The following is a 21797-nucleotide window of genomic DNA, read 5'->3' as shown; positions in this document are numbered from 1 at the left end:
AGGACGCAAAAACTATGACCCCTGTTATCCCTCATGCTGTAAAGAAATCAAATAAGCTGTCAAGTTTCTGCCAGAATCTAGAGGAGATTTGTATGGTACTGGAAAGAGATTGCAGAGGATCAAAGGGAAATACAGAGTAATTTTTAATCTTCTTTCCATACGGTACCCAAGCTTTATAAAAAATCCTCCTCCTCTGCATGTTTTCTTAATAAAATGAACTAATTCAGGAAAGGTGGAGGGAGACTTCAACCCTTGATCCAGCGTCATGATGATGTTTAATGAAAAGATGCATTATCACAAAGCCTTACAAAATAAGCATCAAAAGGAAATCTCATCAGTAAATACCACTTGTAGGTTTGGTTCAGAGAAATGTGCAAAAGTATGATGGTATGATAAATTTTAATTTATACTGTCTTTCATAGTGATTATTAAAAAACTGTTTATATGAATGAAATATTTCAGTGGGAGTTGTCATTTAAAAATTTGCCCCTCAGCTAACTAGTATTTTACAGAAAATGAATTTGGATTTTTCCATAGAAACCATACAAATTTCCACATATTGTAAATACAAATTCTGTGAGTACTCTGAACAGCTGTGTTGAATTATGCTGTACCAAGGGAAGTACGTACTCCTTATGAATAACTTATAAATACTATTTTTTCTGGTTATTGATACAGCATCATTATATTGTCAATCTTCAGTAAATCTTAATCTCAATTTCCTACTTCCTCCAATATGACTTCTTCTCTGGTAGCACTGGTAGTAAATATTTTGTATGAACTCGCTGGCATTAAATTAATTCATTCCTATTATGGATAGAGTTTCGGTTGAATCATTTATCTAGTTACCAACCAGTGGAACGTGTCTAAACTTGCTAATGAGATAAAAATGCAGTAGTAAGTACAATTTAATGTAGCATCCTGAGAAATATTTTTTTCTGCATTGTAAAAATGCTTCCTTATTGCAGTGTTATTACTCATGTGTTTAGAATTAGGCATATGCTTAAGTGATTTTGGCTGGTCAGCATCCCAGATGTTTATTCTTCATTTTGAAAAGATTAAGCCAAAATGGAAAACTCTTGTGAAAGGCATTACATGTTCCATTTCCTACCTCCTGAGACAGGCAATCTTGCAAAGGATCTTTTTTATTTTTTGCATTTTTGTTTGTGCGCCATGAAACTCTTGCACGTAAGAGATGTTTTGAACCCTGTGTATTAGCTGAAGTCATTTCCCTACTAAGGAAAGGAACAAATGGCATTACCAATGAATAACTTGATGTATAGCAGTCATCTAAGGTAGCTCTTACCTAATGAGTTTGTATGGGGTCTCCTGTCTAGACTGGTGTCACAGGACCTGTGACACACAATTTATTAGTATTGCATCATCAGTTTTCAGTATTACACTGTGCAAAATACTTCATGTTTGACATGGTCTTCTCTTGATTGAGTAGCTTTGAAACATTGTGATACTGAACTTTGAACATGATATGCTTTTTGCAGTTTTAATCAAGTACTTCCCTTCTTCTTGAGGCAGAGACTTTTCCTGTTGATAGATTTCTTTTTTATTATTATTGAAAAAAAAAAAAAAAAAATAGCATTACTGACATGTGTGAAACTAGTATCTAACCAGAAACACAGTGACCTGACTTCAGAGATCTCAGAGCTATTACAATGTGGTCCAGTAAGGGGAATCACTTACTCGGGATGGAGAAGAGGAATTACATATAGACTTGATTTATATTATTGTGTAGTGGCATATGTGATTGATCTAACTTCTGTAAATACATAGAAGCTTCCCACTGTTCTACATGTAGATACCTTTCAAATATGGAACTAGAACTATAACAGCAAAAGTTCCAGGTGATTTTAAGGTATATTGTGGCTGATTTGACAGATTGTGCCTCTTTCTCACAATTGAATAACTGCTTGTAGTTCCAAAACTTGTGTCAAATAGATTCTTTAAAAATCTCATTTTACTGGATTTTGAGGTTCACCAGACTTCAATAGCAAAACCAGTTTAAATGGTCAGGTTGTGAGCTGACTGCAGTTTGAAATCCTGTGATGCTGCCAGTGTTTCATGGTCTCTTGGCAAAGCTGTTAATTGGTCCAGTCTGTGACTAAATGAAACACTGATGAACTTTGTCTACTTTTGTTATGCAACAAAATCCAAAGCTGTAAACAATTTGGGGAGTTCTATATGCTTATTGATTAGGTTGCATTATAAATATTTTTAAAATTTCGGGTTGGAGCTGTTCAGGTTTTCCATTTGCATAATTGCATGCTTTCTTTATCTGATGGGAATTTTGTCCATTTTCCTTTTAATTACCTGTCTCTCCTAAGATATAGGAACTCTGATATTTAGACATCTTACTGATGTCTAATCTGCTCGTTATTTATTACTTATTCTCTGTTGGGGGGGAAAGTAGAAATAATACTGGGAAAATAAGATTTTTGTCTCACAGCTAGTCAGTATGAACTTTGCTGAAAATGGATTAATGTTCTGTCATCTGACAAGCATTAATGGTCCCTAGCTTCTTGAAGAGCGCAAGCATGGCAAAGGGCAGGCAATTGTTCTATGCCTCCTAGGAGTTACGATTGCTGTGTAAATAATTGTCCTCCATCCTCTGGAAAGTGAGTGCACTCCAATAATACTGTCACACAGGAACAACTGGTTGTTTTCTGTGTTCTGTTGACTTCTCATGAGAACACTTCAGGAGCTTGTTGAGCTCAAAGTTGTTGTCTTAGATACTGGATAGCAGCTGAAGACAGCCGCCAAGGCGTATGCAGTGTTTGCCAAACATCTTTTGTCCTTTCTCTGTCTCCCAAAGAAACCTTTTCCTCTTCAAATACACACTTGGCTGTCTGCAAGGCAGTGAGGTGGGGAGGAAGTGGCCTGGCCTAGGGAGTGCAAGACTTTATCATAGCAGTTGTTGACAGTGCTTTGTTTTCTTTTTAGCAGCCCAGTAGGGTTCAGAAACCAGTTTCCTGCTCAATTGCTTGAATTGTCTTTCTATAGCTGGTGCAGACATTAGGAGTGAGCAGGTGGTAGAACACAGAAATAACAACCAGGGCAGGTATGCTAAGAGCCAGTCTTGGCAAGAGAGCAATGGCCCCATGTTTGAGGTGGGGAGAACAGAAGGAAGCAAGTTTGACACTGCAGCAGCAAGGGCTGAGGGGCGGATACAGGCTTGGCAGGCCTGTTTAGTGGATGCATCGTTACTAGCTGCTCAGACTTCCCAGAGCTGGCAGCAGCTCACCATGTCCTCAGTTGCCATCTCCTTCAATTACTCACCCTCCCAAAATACTTTTCTGAAAGCATATTGTGAAACTCCTGTTGTTGCTCCTTATGTCATGGTCTGAGCATCTCTTGTACCTTCTTTATTTATTTCCCAGCCATCGTGTACAGGAGAATTCAACCTCACAGGCTGTGAGAGGCCGGTGTTTAAAAAAATAAAAGTAAAATGCCATAGAAAAAGACTTAGCTTATGTTCATAGGACTATCTGTAGTGGCTTCTGGTCAAATTCACCATAGAGAAAATAATGTTCATTTCTGTTCATAAGATAAAGAATGTACAGGCATGCTCATAACTTTCCAGGGGGAATAAAAAAAATCCAAGGAACAGGGAATAATACTTGTTCTTGGTCATCTATCTAAACCCAGGTTCAGTGTTTTGTTTCACTTTGTTTCATTTAAATGAGAGATGGAAACAGCCCGTGTTTTTTAACTAAAATAGAAGTAGATTTGAAATTAAATGAAATCCCAACTAGTAGTCTCTTTTCTTCAACTCACAGCACAGAAGTGTTCAGGCCATATAATAAATCTAAATACTCTATCCATAGTAAAACTAATACTGATTTCAACCAGAGTACGAATAAGACCCTTTAAAATGACATTTAAAAATAAATAAAAATGGAGAGGTAAAAAAGGTAGAAATATATTTGCCTCCTGTTTACCAATAAAATACCTAAGCTCTTAGCGCTGCAACAGTGACACCCAGTGACTAAGCCAGGTAGTTCTAGACTTGATCTGCATTTGGACAGCATGCTGAAAGGCATGGATGGAAAGGGAGGCATATTTACTGAGATCCTTAGAGAAATACTGGACTGATTGAGGATAAATAGATACTCCATGAGAATGCAAAACATGATAAATAAGTAATATGAAAATTTTACATAAATGTTTAGTTATCCCATATCTGTTTCAGAGTTAGATATTTAATGAGCCGAGGGAGGAATAAATTAGTTTTAAGCAATTGTTTTGTCCAGTGAGGCAGTTTGTTTATTGAGATTATACAACATTTCATACAAGTTTTGATAATTAAACAATAGAATGAAATTAAAAGACCAAAAAGAATTAAGAAACCTTCCTTGTATAAGGAAGTTGATAAAATGCATACCGCCCTTTCATACCTGATTCAGTTTTAATTAAAGTCAATGTTGTTTATAATGAAATTCAAGCCTCATGTAAACTTCTGGCTCTGAAAATGAGTGGCATCTGGTGCTGACCTGACCCCCTACTACTTCAGCTATCCAAATGTTCTTGGTTGGAACAGACTTGAAATATCTGTATTACTTGAAATGTTATGTTATACGTTCTGTTTATTGTAATTGTACTATAGAAGTACCTTGTTCCTGGGGTTTTTGAAAAGGTAGTAATAGAAACTAATTCTTTAAGGATTTCAGCTTTAAGGAATACTCCAAGTTGCAAAGTATTTTACTGTTGGAAATCGATGAATGAAGAAAGGAGAGTATGAGTTATGTAAGCTCATAAGTAAGGAGAAATACACAGGAAAACTAAGAACTGAAAGCAGAATTTTAAGAATGAGCTTAAAGTTCATGAAATAGTACTTATGTGTTTACTTGCTCAAGACTTAATATTCCTTCTTGGCCTCTGCCTCAAATTACTGGAAGTGTAATACAACCTCAGATTCAGAAGTGTAGCCTACTCTCATTCTGTGTTTAAAGCAGTATGGACTAAAATAATAGGAAAATTGGAGAAATATTAAAAAGAAAAATATTAAAAATTATTACAGTCATTTCCAGAGTACTGTAGAAGTAAATTTACCATGATGCACCTTTTGGCTCAAAAAAAAAAGGATATGTACTGCATTCATCAGAAGTCTGGTCCACCAAGCTTGCTAAAGATACTGAGAGACTGAAGCCCATAATGAGGCAGTTCATTTCATGTAGTTAATCATAAAACTGATTCTGTTGAAGTACTCATTAAACAAGAACTACGATTCAGCTCAGAGTTTTCCAAAGGAAATCTTTTTTTGTTTATTTCAAAAAAAAAAAAAAGTTCTTTGTTTGTTTGCTTCCTGGAAAACAACTTTGTGTTTGTATTATATTTATAAGTATCAGAAAAAAGAACAAATGCCCAGCTATACGAAGAAATTTGAAAGTTTGTCACATCTACCCTTTGGCAAGAGGCAATGCTTTTGACTAGCAATACCAGGAAAATAATAAAAAATTAAAAAGCAGATTCTGAATGCACTCCTCACTCCTTCTCAAACAGTTTTAGTAGTTCAGCAGGGAAACTTTTCAACCAGTAAGGAATGGATCTGATTATCAGTTTCCTCTCATCTGTCACTCACTTCATTTCCTCTTCCAACCCCTAAAACAAACAAACAAAACTGTTTATCCAACTTACCCTTGTTAGCCTTGCTACGTTTGATTTTTAAAGAAAAGAAAACAAAACATATAAGACATCTTTGATAACCTAAATTTGGATGTAAAGAACCCAGGGAGCTGAGAAACTTGAAGACTCTCTCCCCTTTAAAAATGTTGTTACCTTTCCATCAGTCAACTTCAGTAATATTAAGCTTTACTGTATCCATACCTCCCAAATATACATGTTCCTTAGCCTGTTAAGAGTGCTCTCTCCCAGGCATCTCGGAATGCAGCAAGTAGCATTTGAAGAGCCTACCTTTGAAGATGAGTACAGAAGCGAGGACAGAGACAATAGCCTGCATTTTCAGAGTTTCCTCATAGTGCTATGTTCTACTATCAGCATCAGCAGTCATCCTTTCTCTGCATTCTGATTTTAGTCTTTAGAAAGTGCTCAAGAGATCTGTAGTTTCCTTATAAGAATGTGAAGTCAGTCACAGGAAAGAAAAAGAGAGGAAAAGAGGATGAATGCGTTACAGAGGCAGGTTTTTAAGGGTCAGCTGCTGGGTTCTGTTCTTCCTTATATTTTGGTTTGGGTATTTTTTTGTGGCTTTAAAATATGAAATGCTATGAAGACCACAATACAAATAATAAAGCAGATAATTGAGACACATGCAAAACTCAGTTTTATTAGAAGGAATATAGCTAAAGTTTCTGTTTGTTTAACCTGGATGCGTCCTTGCAGCTGCATGCCATTTCATGTAGGTGACCTCAGCTGCAGAAGCAGGCATATCCCTCATTCACTTCGGAGGAAAAACGGATGAAATAGTTGTAAGATAATGTAGCACTTAATTACAAAAGTAACAACTACCAATACTGCAAATGTGGTAGGTAGATGGTCTCAGCTTGTATTCTTTGGTGTGGCATGCCACATGGGCAACGGCAACAGTCTCTCCTTCCAGAAACTCTGCAAGAGCAACAACTTTGCACTGAGTGTTAGCTTCTGTGCTGAGGAAAAGGACCTTTGAAGCTTTTGCCCTGTATGCCAGTAGCAATTGCTCCCTCCTTCTTAGCTTTTCCTTTAAGATCACTGGGACAAGCCAACCATGCTGGTGGTACATTTCCTGTAAGCATTCTGTTGTCTGGTTCTTTATGAGGTTGAGAACTTCATCTGATACAAGCACTAAGTATTAAGTTATGATTTAGTTTGTTGAAGGCAGGAGACAGGAAGCTCTTGCTTCTATGGACATCTGTAAAGCACTAAGCAGTGGAAAAATGAATTGTTATCACTAGGGGGCAATAAAACATCACAGACATCTATACTGTTAACCAAGAGTGCAAGCAATGTCACTCCCTCACTGAGGGAGGCACTTGTGTTATGACCTGAAGAACAGCTTGCAAATGCTTCTGTGTTTTTCTGACTGTGTTTTGTAGTCAGTCTTGCCTCAAAGATGATAGAGTTTTCAATAAATAAATACATTTATATTATATAAGCAGACAAAAAAAACTTCTCATATAGTTTTGTGCTGTTTTATCTCAATTTTATCACAGTAAACCAATAGCAAGATTGGGCATTTTAGCATCATTTTTGTTTCTGAGCACCACATATTTAGCACTGTGGTTAGGTATAACATATTTTGCTAAAGCCCATCTATTTTGTACAAATAAATCAAAGATGCAGAGTACCAAAAAAATTGAATCTGAAGCTCACTTACTGTCTTTCCCTCTGTCCCTCTCAGTCTCTCAGTGGGACCACCAACTCAAAGTGAGAACAGACTTTCCAGAAGAGTGCTGCCTCAGTCCTCTTAAGCTATGAAGTTAGTTATCAACCATTGTCTCTAATTTTCCCCATGTCTTGCTGGCACTATATATCTGTTTACTGATTTGAAGAGAGGTATAGAGGCCATAAAACAGTGGACGTGTAAGAATTTTTGCTGGGCAGAAATGCAGTATAAACTGTGCCTGTGTTAGATTTCTTAACAGAATTTGTTGAAGATATGAATGATTTTGAACACATTCAATAACACTGAGCTTATCTGCTGTCCTTCAGGCTATCCTTCAGGCCTTTCTACTGGTCCTTTTCTGCTCTGATCTGTGATGTTCTGGGGTTGTAATCCCTGAGTAAAAGCTTTCCTGACTATAGGAGAAGAGTCATATAAATACTCTCTGGCCTTTCATTTAACTTTGAAACCTGAGTCATTTCCAAATGTGTCAGCACAAAGTGGCACGTAAAGTGGACTGGAATATTAGGCTTGTATTGCCCTTGCTGCATGCAGGTGGAAACTGTGCAAAACAAGCAGGATTTGGTAGCTAACCTGTTGTTTGTGTGTACTCTATGTGGTCTTTATCCACACTGATTCAACAATTTGTGCAGTTCCTATTGTTACTTAACTGGCCAGAGCCTGACTCTGTGGGTAGACCTCAGAAGTCATGTGAAAGAGTAATCTTATTAATTGTAATCTTTATAGTGACAATTGTTTCATGTGGCACATGCTGTAAATAAATGTGAAGAGAGAATGTAATGATAATGTCATCATAGATTAGAAATTCCTTGAGTAAGGATTTCTGGGTTCTTCAGAACAGCAACTTAATAAAAACAGCAGTTGGGAGATGTCTTAAGGAGAAGCTAGGTCAGTGAATTTCTCTATGATTTGCAAGTTCTGCATTTCCAAAGGTTGTCAACTTCCCACAAGACATTAGAAAAGTGTTTTAGTAACTTTTTATGTTTTGCAGAAATTTCTACTTGTTGATCTTGAAAGTAACTCCTAAAAAGGAACCAAAAAACTTTGTTAGAACTGTAGGGACTTTTTCCTGTGGTGTGGATCTTTAGCTATTGACAACTTTCTCAAGCTGTCAGCAAGCTTCAGAGCAAGACAGAGGTCTGTGTGATTGTCCTCACCAGGTCAGAGAGGAACAGAATTCTTTGATCCCACTTCAGGTTCAAAACAGGTTTTTTTTTGTTGTTTTGTTTTGTTTTTGTTTTGTTTTGTTTTTTGTTTTTTTCTATCTTCAAAGTCTGTTCCTGGTTGCATCTCAGTTTTTTTATGTTTTAGTTAAAATTGCAATGAAAAGGATTCCAAAGGATTGACCTTCTTGATTATTAAATTAGGAGAAGTGAATGTGATAGCTGGAGAGATGTTAGCAAAATATATAGCAAAAATATTCATCTTAAAATGAAATATTGTTGCCTTTTTCTTTTAGATAATCATTTTTCCCTTACATATGGTGATATTTTTACTTTTATCCTGTTTTATTAATATTAACCAAAGATTTCTTAGTATAACTTGTATCAAAATAGGGGGTTCATTCACATAAATTTCCCCCCCAAATAGATTTATTTATATATGATTTTCCACTTATTTGACCATAAGAAGACAAAATATCTTTAAGTACTGCAGAATTTTCTTATGTCTTGTTTTTTTTATGTCTGTGCACTACGTCTTTCAGAATTTCTTCACTGTTTTGCACACCAAATTTGCCTGACTTGAGGAAGAATTTGGAGAAAAAATAAGGAATGAGGCTGATACATTCTGATATAAACCTTCAGAAACTTTTTACACATTCATTAAAAAAAAAAAAAAAAAACAAAACAAAAAAAAAAAAACATTTCCCATTAAAAAAAGAGAGAGAGGAGAGATTGAAGTTTTGACCATGTCAGGTCCCTACATTAGAAATATGTTTGTACTGACTGGTAAATTCAGCCCACTGAGTATCCAATATGACAGAAAATAATGCAGTTCTGCTGTAAATGCCTAGTATAGTGGAGCAACTTTGAATCTCTGTTAATCCACATTTTAAGAAAAGCAAAAGGAAGATACCTGTCATTTATTGGAAGCCCAATTGGTTTTGTTCCTATTGCAAGTGTATAGACAGATATCTTTAAATCATGATGTAACCTTAGTACATCTGTTTTGGTCCATCTTACCTTAGAAATTGGTGGATAGTTCTACCAGAAACCAATTTCTAACACAGGGGCTCCCAAAATGTTTTTCAAAGGCTTGGGTGTCACATAAATGAGAGACTGACCGCTTGCTTACCAAGCGTCTCCTGAGATGGTTTGCTCCTCCCTTTATCTGAGCTCAGAGTTGGTAATTAGGAACTGTATGACAGAACCCAACCCCCACTATTTAAGCTGCCTCTTTACATTTTGAGCGCTTCTAGTCCATTTCAGGAGAGTTAATCCATTTGATTATTGACCCAGTTAATAGTCGGACTCAAATAGTTACTGGCTTTGCCTTGAAATGGATTACAGACATTCCTACAATCCAAGAATGACAGATCTCAGAAGCTACCAGGAACACTTCTGGTTGTTTCAGAGTACGTAAACCTGTTAACAGACTTTGAGAAATTTCAATTTTTTTTCGGGATGTTGATGAACAAATGAATATAAATCTTCCCTTTAATTCGTCTGTTTGTCTTTGCTTGGAAACAATTGCAATTGGTTACAGCTACTAATTGTATAAGTTGCTGTTCTCCAGCTGTTCCTTCTGTCTCTGTTGCTATTTAATTCATTACCCGGGTAATTCTCTTCAAGTGGTGTCCAGGACTAGGATTCTGGTCTACTGTCTTTATGTGCATAAGTTACAATGTCTCTGTCTTATAAGAATACAGTAGCTGAGGCAAGGGATGGCTACTGTGATGATGCTTACTGTTAGTTTTAGCACATACTAATACAATTCATAATTAGGTTGTGTGTATGTATTTTGTTCAAGGCAGAATAGCCTTTGTAGTCAAGGTGCAGGTACTGTAATGAAAGCAGCCTAGATCTAGAGTGAATGGCTTCATTTAAAAACTGATAAAAAGAGCAGAACTGTAATCTACATCTCTATCTTAAATAAGTAATGCTTATGGCATCCTTTTGAATTAAAGTCTGCAAGGTAAAAAGAAGCGAATATTCTACAGGCTGTCTCTTGTTCTTTAAAACTGTGTTTCAGTTTAGCTAGCTCCATTTAGAACACAGTTGCTTTAAACTGGGAGCAGATATGAAAACTTGAAACAGGAAGCTTCCCTGCCGCTGCTGCAGAGCTCTGACTTGTACATAGAGTAAACCCATGTGCTCTACAAAAGCAAGAACGAGGACTAGCTGATTAATCAACAGGCTCTAGGAAGATCAGGTTGCAATCCTGCCTTTGTAGCTTTACACCACACCCCCACGTATTATCTTCAATGTGACTTGGTAGGGGAGGACTGCATTCAGCACGGATTCAGGAATCCTCTGTGTGTATAACAACTGTTTCTAGGAGTTTGGTGAGTACTTTGTAACACTTTGTTTTACATGAGATCTTTTTTTCTTCAGCTGGCAGAAAAGAATGTCCACTGTTACGTTTTCTTTAAAATGTGTTAGATACAGTAGTCAAATGTTTAGAATCAAAGTCCAGCTGCAAAAAGGGAGACTTCTGTATAAATCTGAAACAGTACAGCAGTAAATGTAACTTTACAAATACTAATACAACTAATCTTTGGTTGTCAGAATGTGAGGCTAAGGTATTGTTAGCACCAAGGCAGTTCAATATCTTTGAAAGAAAGCCATTCAAAAAGCAAATATATTCATTTTGATCATTAGCTGGAGTTTGGGGGGTGGGCGGGAACTGAAGCTTCTGTTTATTCAAACAATTCCTCTGCTACAGTAACTTCAAGGGAGGTTTGATTCAGGCAGAGTTGCCTGCCAGGCTATTTCAAATCCTACTAAGGTATGTAACACTGGAAGCAATTAATACTTGGAGAAGTACAAGAATATTTTAAGAGTCAAATTAAGCTGATGTTAATACAAATCAATTTCACTCATAATGTATATGGAAATTCATAAGTACTAAAACATCTGAGCAATAAAGAGGGTAGTGAATGGGGCTTGCAGACCTTGGTGCCAATTAAAAAAAAAAAAAAAAGCATAAAACTATCAGTGACTTATGTGATATTTTACTTGTAAGAATCTGCATGAGCTTCATCTTCTGTAACTCTTCAATGAAAAACAATGATACCACTCTGCATTAAAATAAAATAAAATAAAGGAAAATATAAATAGCTGTTCTAGAAGATTTAAATACATCTTAAATGAGGAAAAGGCATGTAACAATGGGAAAAGTGGAGTAGGGAAAACTCAAACAATTTAGATGGGGGGAGTATGTGAAAGGTCAGTGTGACTCAGTACTCTAGAAATTAGTCATCAAAGTACTTCATGGAAAACATGTAAAGATATAAACCTTCCTTCCTGAATGCCTTATAGACAGATGCAAAGACAGGAAATCCAAGCTGCCAGTATAGATATGAACAGCAAAGGCGTGTTTTCATAATTGCTGGGAACCTACTTGGGGAAAATTGTTGGCCTTTTCCCTTTGCCATCTTCTGCTCATTCTTTAATTCTGTCGGGACAGAGTTTGTGATCAGATGTGAAGGTAGCAAGCATCTATGTCCACAGTAAATTAATTTGGCCTGTTGTTTGAGCTGAATTTGAAAACTGTAATCATTAACCAGCTTACTTTGGATGAAATGTATGCAGTTAGAATAGTATTAAGGAGCTGAAGATGATTAAAATATATGCTGCTCTAGTTTTTTTTCCTGTCAAACGTCCCACTTTAAAGGATTAATTTAAAAAGTAATCATATACACCATTGCTTGGTAAATCTATATCTTTTAAAAATATATATATAACTTCTATGGTAAGGAATCACTAACTGTACTTGAAATTGAATTTCAGTAATCTTTGTTTGTCTTTACTTTGTGAACTGTACAGTTTGCAATTTGGAGATAAAATGAATTTCAGCTGTCAGTGTAAGTTATTTCATCTTCAAAGTGCATTTAGCCTTGCAGTGCAATGCCCGCACTAACTAATATTGTTAATTAAAACTGAATTTTAACTCATCTAGCTAAATGCAGAATAACTTTAAACTGAAGTTTTATGGTCTTCTTGTCGCAGGAGAGTTTGAACAATTAATGGCACTGAATTTATCCCCCTTAATCTCATTGCAGAGTTAATGTTGGAAGTCTAATGGTCAAAACTCCTGAATTGATGTTAACTATTTAAGAGCCGGATGTCAGGTGTGAAGTGCCATGACACAGAATGTACCAAAAACAGAGGCCAAATTTCTGTCAGAGAGGAAATTTTAAGAGACTGGAGGAAAAGTTCTCCAGGATATAATGTGGCTAGGAAATAAAGCAAGGGTGTAGAAGAAAAAGCTTCCAAATAGGCTTTTAGAAAACATATACAGAGTCTCTAGAGAGCTGGATATCTCACCTCTAGCTAGACCAGACCCACAGTCAGAGAAGAATTAGTGGATTCTAGATCTAGCTTCAAGGACGTTTCTGTAATAACCCTTCCATGTTAAATGCATAAACAGGCACAAATATTAGCATCCAGTTTGTTCTCTGTTCAGTACAGGGTTACCAATGGCTTTTATATTACTCTTGTGACTCTGTGGACCTTAAATTATCCTAGTGGAGAGAGCACAGACTGTTCTCAGAGATATCAACATATAGCAATGGAATGAGAGTAGTTTCTGGAAACGTGGATATCAAATTTCCTTTGGACAAAAAGAGGAACTGCTGTTGTCTCTTCCATTCTGGGAAGCTGTTCTAGAACCTACATTTTCTTTAAGAAGATGATTCTGGCAGTAACTCTCTTCTGTGTTTTAAAATAAATTGGTAGCTTCTTGAAGTGCTTTGCAAGTATTGTGGTTTTGGTTTATGGTTTTTGGTGTGCATTCAGCATGTGCTGAGAACGTCTGCCAGAGGAAGTCAGAGCATGGGTGCAGAAACAAGAAGAGAAATTTTAAAATTAAAAACACAAGAAAATATATTTAAAAAACAAAAACAAAAAAAAAAAAAACACATTGGTAGAGCTTATGGGCCTCAAGAACAGCATGAATCATGCACATTACAATTTTGGAGCACACTGTTTAGATTTTGTCTAATTCCAATGCTCTTTGTTTGGGCTAAATTTTGAATAGTCACATTATCTTTTTGAAAACTGGGAGATACTAACAGTTCCTAAAGAAACCAAAACTGGACAGAGGGTTTTGGTGAGGATTGAAAATGGGATCTAAATTTTAAAGGTCGTCATGCTTGAATCTGGTAAAATTGCTCTTTAAAAAATAAAAAAGACAAACTACTGACTTCTATGTGTTTCTCTTATGAAACTTAGAGTATGGGAGAGACTGTCCCGGGGATAGAATGGAGCAAAGCCATATGGGGAGTCATACGATTCCATTCCTATTATAGTTACTGCACAGCAAAATACATTAATTTTTAGTCAATCAGCTGTTCATTTTACTTCCTTAGTATTGTTGTCACTTTCCCTGATATGTGGCATGCATTACTGAAGTTACCTAGTTAATTTGATCTACTATTTAGAGAGAAAAAAAAAAAAAAAAAGTAGACATTTGAACATGGTGAACCAAGATGAGTGCTGGACAGAGAAAGGACACCAACCTTCTTCCGGAAAACAGAGCATTTCAAAAGAAGCGATTTTAAAACAATAATATTAAAGGTAGCAACTGCAGCAAGCAAATTAGGCATACAAGTATATGAAGGAAATATTTAGCTGGTGCTGGTACAGTTTTTTATGAACTTGACAGGAAGGTCCGTATAAACTTATTAGTGTTTTTCTGTAAACATTTTCTACTTTTCCATTGATCGACTCTTACTGGCATTTTGTTGTTGTTGTTGTTTTTGTTGTTGTTTTTGTTTGTTTGTTTTTGTTTCTGTTTTTTTTTTTTTTTTGTTTTGTTTTTGTTTTGTTTTGTTGTTTTCAATCATGTTTCCATCTTCATCTCCCCATCTCCTCTCCTCCCAGTTAGGTGTTGGAAGATTCACAAGAGACTGTGACCCTTTCCTCTCCGTGGCAGTGTTATTTTGTGTTGGTTTTAAGTATGTGCAGAGTGATAATCTGAGGCTGTTTCAGTCTGCGTGTATTCCCATTGGTGGTAATTGCAGCATTACCAGTGCAATGGTCCAGAGCATGCACAGCCATTGCAGTTGAAATCTATTTGGTGTATTGACACGGGAAACAGAGGGTGAGCTAAACTTGCTTGGCAAAGCAAGATAACTAGCACTTTGATGTTTGGTATGTGTGTAAAATGTGACTTATAATTATGAGGTTTCACAATGTTAATAGTCAGGTATGGTCAAAATCAGTCATGAGACACTGCTGCGGCAGGTAGCTTCCTCCTGTGCCTGCCTGCCTGTTACATTTTCAATAAGTGGTAGCTTTACTTCAGTGCAGTAGAGTGCTTATGGTTCTGTAGTGTGTACAGGGTGGAAATGCACGCAACTGAGTTGAAGACAAATACACAGCACTGAAATGACTGTCCATTAGAGAAGAGGGTTGGGGTAGGCTAGCTAACCGCTAACTACAGGACAGTTTGTTTCTGTGTGAGGAGAGCTGAGATTTGGAAACATCCACTGTATTTTTTCAGTCCAAACTACTGAAAGAAGAGGTTGGAGGCTTTCTAATCCTGTTGTTTGCTGCTGAGACTGCCATGCTAGTTCCCAAAAGCACAACTAAAATTGCTGCTTGTCTGTTTTGTTTGTTGCTTCTGTGCTCTGAGGGTAGGTACTATTAGAATGATGAAGGCATTCCCTACTTGAAAATAGAATTACTTGACCTATGATTTTGCTACCACCAATTATTTTTTGTCCAAACCTAAACACTGCACCATTTTATGATGCCTGTATACATCTTTCCTGCATAGTTTTCTGAGGTGTTGGACTATATTTTACATTAAATGTAACATTAACCTATTTTTCACTTACCAGTTTGGGTACATCTTCCCTTGTTATCAAAGGGGAGAATTAGTGCAGGGTTGGGTATGTGGTAGTGATAGATTTTTGGTTATTTTTGTTTTCAGATTTATGAAATAATGGAAACTAGTGATTTGGATTAGTCCACATTAATATAATAATAATAATTTTGGGGAGAACAAACTAATATTTCTTTTCATTATTGCAAACTATCTCACAATGTGGACAGGGCTGTATATGATGAATGGAGATTTACCTCAGATATGGCATGTCACATAGATGTCATTGCCACACCTAAATAAAGAACTGGCTCATTATTTATTTCTGTTTAAATCAGCCTTCTATGAGGTGGAAACAGAAATTCAAGTAATGTACTCAGTATGTCCTTCATGGTGAGCTCATAAAGTTGGGTCATGTGCCATGTACTTTTTTTTTTCTTTTTTTTTCTCTGTGGTTAGAGCAAGTAGCTAGAAAATCATTAGCCATTCCCTCAAGGTGTCTTTAGTAGCTATGCAATTTGGTGTAGACAAATCCTGTGTTCCTGTGAAAGAGGTAAGTACAGCTGTTCAAAAAGTAACTCTTAATTTCAGGGTTTGTAAATAACTTGAACTTTGCATCAAGTGGTCTGCTCTACACTGCCATAGAGTTGAGCAAGTTTCTAGCAGGCTACCTCCGCCAAGGCATGCCTTCTGTAGGATGCATTCTCAGCCCATTCTCCCAGTTCCCAGCTCTTAGATGATGTTGGGCCCAGACTGAACCACCGGGGAAGAACTCGGGGGAGGAGATGAAGTCAGGTCTGGAGCTGTGTGACAAGAAAAGGTGAGTGGAAGCATGATGGCAGCAGTACCCAGAGCCAGGTGTGAGATGAGTAGAAGGGAATAGATCCTGGCACTAAGTTGAGGAAATTAAAAACTGTTTTTAAGCACAGGCAAAAGGAGTCAACAAAGGAAAGTGAAAGGTCAAGAGAGATCCATAGTTATGTGAAAAAAAGAAGGGTATTCTGGTGGTAGCCTTATTAATTAATTGAATGATTTTTCTTTTAAAACATAACAAGGTTTTATTTTCAGTTAATTTGTAAAATGTGTTTGCAAAGCATCATTTGCAACTTTAATGCAAACAGAACCAAAGTGAAAGTTTAAATCTGGAACAGTGATATCAGGCCAAGCAGCTTTTTAGCATAAAAGCTAATGAAGTCCTTTGTTTTTTCTAAATTTTAACTTCCCAATTTTCATTTCACTACCCAATTTTCACTTGGAAATTTAAGATGCTGGAATAGTGCAGCAGCAAGTCAACCTTCATGTCGAATGATGAAAGGTAACCAACCAAAATCCTCTTTCATAACAAAAAGGTGATTTGAAGCTTTAGAATAATCTGGTGGAGTCCCTGGTCTTAGGACAGATACGGACTATTAGGGAGGTAAATTGAAGGGTGGGAATTTTTATAACTCATGTTTTCAGTTACTAATGTTTGCTAGCTGATGATCCACGTTAGACTGCCTACTTTCTGATAAGTTGCCTGGAGACTGCAAGGCTTTGCATTGAAGTCACTTTGAAGGTCAGACTGGTACTGACTCTGGGACTGATACGTAGCACAAGTTTCTGAGCCACAGTGTAAATATCCTCTTTTTATATATACATAAAAAGACTTGGTGCCCGATGACCTCTTACAGTTCCCCTCATCCAGTTTCTGGGAATACTCTGCCACAAGTCTGTGAGAGGAAGGAAACAGGCAGGTGGAATGTCAAGACTAAATACAGACCCTGACTGTATTTATATGCAGTATATGTATTGTCCTAACTTGAGAGGTTATCATCTCAAATCACGTGAATTGTATATATTTATATAATAAGCTCGGGAGATGCATTAATGATATCCTGCTGAGAGAGCCGTCTGCCTGCTTCATGCAACAGGAAGGGAAGAAGAATTTGTCTTGACAAAGGACACTTTGCCTTGGTAACAGCTATAACAGCTGTGATAGGGGCAGTTTTTACCTTGAGTTGCATTTTATATCTTTGCAAGACACACCAGACACTGTGTAGTAAGCGGATTTTTTATTTTTACAAGGATTGTTTGATATGTTAGTGTAGTACAGCTGCCATGGTGCTTTTTCAGTGTTTCTGCATATGAAATGTTACCTAAATGGAGACCGCATATTGTTTCAGCATAATTTTGAACAAAGAAAATTCTTTGTCAAGCTAATACTCCCAGAGTGGTGGAGAAACAGTCCCTCTCACTGCTGAATTGAAATAAAATGTGTTGCTTTAGTCTTGTTTTTGAAATGGGTCTGCTTTCTGTTGCCAGATCAGCATGTGGCTAAGGAAATAAGTCTTAGCAGGAGTCTAGTTTGGGAAGACTGGGAAGGTGGCTCAGCTGTTGCACTCATGCTGACTGCAATGTGGACAGTGTTCTAAAAAGCAGAAACTAGGAGAGGGAAAATATTAAAATTCAAAAAGACCTTTAGTACCAGTCCACCCAAGACAGTGGCATGTTGGTCAATCTTATTGACATGTTTCTTGAGCTAAGCAAGTGTTTTCTCGGTTAGGATGCAGATGCCTCTCAAATATATGTCCTGGCATTCTGTAGATACTCTCTGCAATATTTACTTTTTTATGAGGTCTATAAGTTTCTTTATTGGCAGTGACAGTTCCTTCTGGTTAAAGGCACAGGTCCAAGTCCTGTCTAGTTCCTAGTAAGAACAGTTTGCTTGCATGTGGCCTGGAGTACAAGTTTTGAGTCCTTCTTCTGTTTTAATGCATTTAAATATTTTAAAAACAGCTTCACCTGCTGCCACACTTTGATTCCATATGCCTATTCCTTTATAAACAGATTCAAAAACCTCTGAGGTCTTCTGAGCCTTAGCATCCCACACCCCACCTTCACCTCCCATGCTTTCGGAAGGGTGAAGCATTCTAGGTCTGATTTGGATGCATAACTAAATATAGTACAGGTTTAAAATAAAATAGTATTTAGGCTGACTCCAGGAGTGTATAGGTTCTCAAGAACAGGCAGGGATGGCATTTGGCTGAGTGTCAGCAGTTAGAGAAGTGACATCAAGCTGTTACATCACCAGAGGAGCAGAGAGCTATTTGTGCAAAAGCACAAGATCCAGGAGAAGGTTGCCACACATGTACATAGCAAGCATGAGTATACGATAATGAATCATGGAAAGATATAGCTGCTTCAAGAAAGTGCAGAGATTTTGCTTTTGCAGTTGCACCAGAATTGCTGTAGGAGTGGTTGGTACAACACTGGGAGTAAGATTGTAGTTCCACTTTTTAATACAGCTTCCACTTTTTAATACAGCTTTCTAGGCAGAACCTAACAGTGGAGACCACCTCTCAATGTTTTAGAGCATCATATTCTTTTATAAATTCATTATAACAGCAGTGTGTTTTTCTATTACATCTTCAAGGATGATTAAGCAAATACAGAAGTTATAAATATGCAATTATTTTCCACAGAATCTTCCAAAACCATAGGTCTTCTCCCAGCTGCAATGAGAAGTTTGCTATAGTAGTCTTTGGTAATTGGAGAGAGTACAGTCTCATTCCTGGTGTTCCTTTACTCCCCAGGCCTCTCTCTTTGTCTGCTGTTGTTTTAAGTGTTGCACAGTTGATTTCTTTTCTAGCACATGGCATTGATGGAGTTGATCATAAATTATCCATGCTACATTTAACAATTGGCACATATTTTACAGTGGCATAGAAGCTGTCTTACAAACAACACTCAGTCTTCTGAAGTAAACATGCACAAAAGGATTATTAGTTTGTCTTGGGGGGAAAAAAATGTTCCTCTTTATTTTAGTCAGAAAATAATCTGGGAAAAACAGAATTTTCTCTTATTTCTGGTGGTCTCATGAAAAAAAAAAAAAGAGTAGAATTTGTCTTGTTTCTGTAGCACCTTTTTCTGCTTTTCATGATATGACTTGGGTAATGCTTGTAGTGTTGGGAAAAATGGATATGTCAAGGATGCATGACTTCAACAGTCAAATATTAGTCATCTGTCCCTTACTTTAGTGAATCAAGCTGAGTTCCATAAACATTTATCTTGTGTTGCCCTTGCCTTGCCTTTTAATTTAAAGGGACACACTTTTAGAATTGATAAATGATATGATAGGATTCATACTTTCTTCATTGTTCTTACTTCTCCACAGTAAGTGAGCAAACATGATGTTTCAAAAAGCTGTAACACAGCATGTGTAGTAAAATACTTTCAGGCAACTCACTGACTCAGCCAGCTGGGAGACAATTCTACAGGTTGAATCCAATAAGTTCTGTCATATACGTCCTAGTAGGTGGTACTTGATACTGTAGGGCAAATATAATACCCGAGAAGTACATTGAGCTAATAAAGGTCTGATTTCATATCAGAGGCACTGTAATGCTGTCTAATTAGACTTTCTTTAATTTCAGGCTGTGCTAATTTAACCTTTTATTCCTCCATTTACTGTATCCTTTTTATCCTTTTTTTTTCTTTTTTTTTTTTTTTTTTCTCTTTCCATTTCCTGGGCTGTCAGTGTGAATGAGTCACTTTTACACTCATTACAATGTCACTTTGTGCCATTTTCTGAAGCTGTTTCTGGCTACTGCGGAAATGCTAGCTTTTATTTTGCCTTTTCCAGTTTGCTGGTTAGAGATAAATACTGTGCTGAAGAAACGTTTGTTTCTAAGCATTCTGGTAACTACAGAAATTGCTGCAGAACAGACTAAGTAAACATACAGATAAAAGGTCTGACTCCAATGGCTGTAAATATCTGCTTTTAGCAAAAAATCTAGGGAGCCTCCTAATATTTCTGTGTTTAGGTGGCAGGATTAAAAAGACCCGGTTATAAGAGCAGGTAATAAGGGTCTGGTACTGGGAACTTCTTTGATTGCTTTTGGTCTGTTTTTTCTACCTATATTCCAGCTTTAGGGAAGCTAGTGGCATTACTCACAAGTCAAAGCATTTAATTAAATCAGTGAGTCATTGCCAGCTACCACCCATAGACCTTTGATTCCCTTGTCAGGCAACTGAAACATTTTCTGTTTATAGTTTTTTTTTTTGTTTTTGTTTTTTTAATATTTTTTTATATATCTAAAAGCTAGTTAATTTGGGAGAAGCAGAGTGTCAGCTCCTAAGGAAATGTTTTTTAGGTATTTATGAAATATACATTAATGACATTTTGACATATAGAAAAGCCACTATTAATGCTCCTTAATGATCCTTTGCTCTCCTAAATTAGAACCCTTTCTGGAGTAAGGGATTATATTTACTCCCAGAGATTTTCAATTTTTTTGGGTCTATATGATCAGACCATTTAACCTAAATTATTTATGCTCAAAGCATTTCCAATACTTCCCATAACTTGCAGTGCTTTACACAAGTTCTTTTATACTTTACTGAGATGAATATCATTGTTAAAGTAATTTGAATTTTACCTTTCATATAAATGTAATAACCCTCCCAATTTTTAAAAAAAAAAAAAAGAAAAAGAAATAAAACCAATATCATAATAATCAAAAATCAATATCAATTAAATATATCAATTAAAGCTTACAGCCTTAAAATTCTGTTACAGAGCAACAGAACATTAAATCGGAGAACTTGGACTTTTCTAGATGGCTGGGTTTTTTTAATTGAAAAAGCACAGCCAAGTTTACTTTGATCTTGGATTTTACTCTTCCTTAAGGAATTAAAGGATTTAAAGATTTAATCATTTCAGTAGTAACACCTGCACCTCCTTCATCCCATTTCTACCCATACCTGACACTGGGAATGCACAACCCTGTGGGAAGGCTAGCCAGAAAAGAGGCAATTATGTTTGGTCTGTAGACTTTGCAATAAAGCAGATATACAGTTAGTCTAAATTTTTTGTCTTGTAAAATTGGCCGAGCATCAATGAGTCTGACTTTCCACAACATCCTCTTTTCAGGGAATACAACTGTTAAGTTGAAGAACAGAAATACTGTACCCCAGTCAGAATTTTGATCTCTGTACAAACGCAGTCATTTATCTTTGTAATCGCACAGTAGCAATTACACGTGGTAGCTGTACAAAATTTTATTTTAAAGTGCCCAAAAAAAAGAAGTACAAAATTTTATTTTAAAGACTCATTTTCAAATGAAACATTTATTGTGGACTTCCATTTCATGATGATTTTCCTATATTTTCCTTCTAACTGGGAACAAAGTTTTGGGAATATAGGATGACAATAAAAATGAATTTACTAAATTTTGCAGTCTAAAGTCTATACTGCGCAGATTGCTGGAAGAAGGAACCGAGGCTGAAACCTGAATGATCTATAAGTAAATGAAAGTAAAATCTTCCTGAATAAGTGCAAATGTTGCCATCATGTTTGAAAAAACTCAGATACAGAGAATGAGAAATTCAGAAAATGAGAGCCACGGGGCAAACTTGGAATTAATCCATAGGCAATTGAGGCTGTGGGTAATTTCCAAATCCCTTTATGAAGGGTCAA

At 36.6% G+C, this 21797-nt stretch overlaps 1 protein-coding gene across 9 annotated transcripts in view; it reads left to right on the top strand.

The window, feature by feature from the left end:
• The window catches only part of TFPI (tissue factor pathway inhibitor), a 75731-nt gene that overhangs the window by 24606 nt on the left and 29328 nt on the right, over nucleotides 1-21797 (top strand). The window contains exon 1 of one of the 9 annotated variants that reach the window (XM_068686480.1): nucleotides 10582-10853. The exons of 3 other annotated variants lie outside the window; for them this stretch is intronic. The gene's annotated coding sequence lies outside the window, so the exon portion shown is untranslated. Of the gene's footprint in view, nucleotides 1-10581; nucleotides 10854-11266; nucleotides 11297-21797 lie in introns of those variants that run through there. 5 more of the 9 variants (XM_068686476.1, XM_068686478.1, XM_068686479.1 and 2 more) reach the window with 5 other exon arrangements.

Source organism: Anas acuta, chromosome 6, assembly GCF_963932015.1.
Source record: "Anas acuta chromosome 6, bAnaAcu1.1, whole genome shotgun sequence".
Taxonomy (NCBI): Eukaryota; Metazoa; Chordata; class Aves; order Anseriformes; family Anatidae; genus Anas; species Anas acuta.
This window is presented reverse-complemented; position numbering and strand designations above follow the sequence as displayed.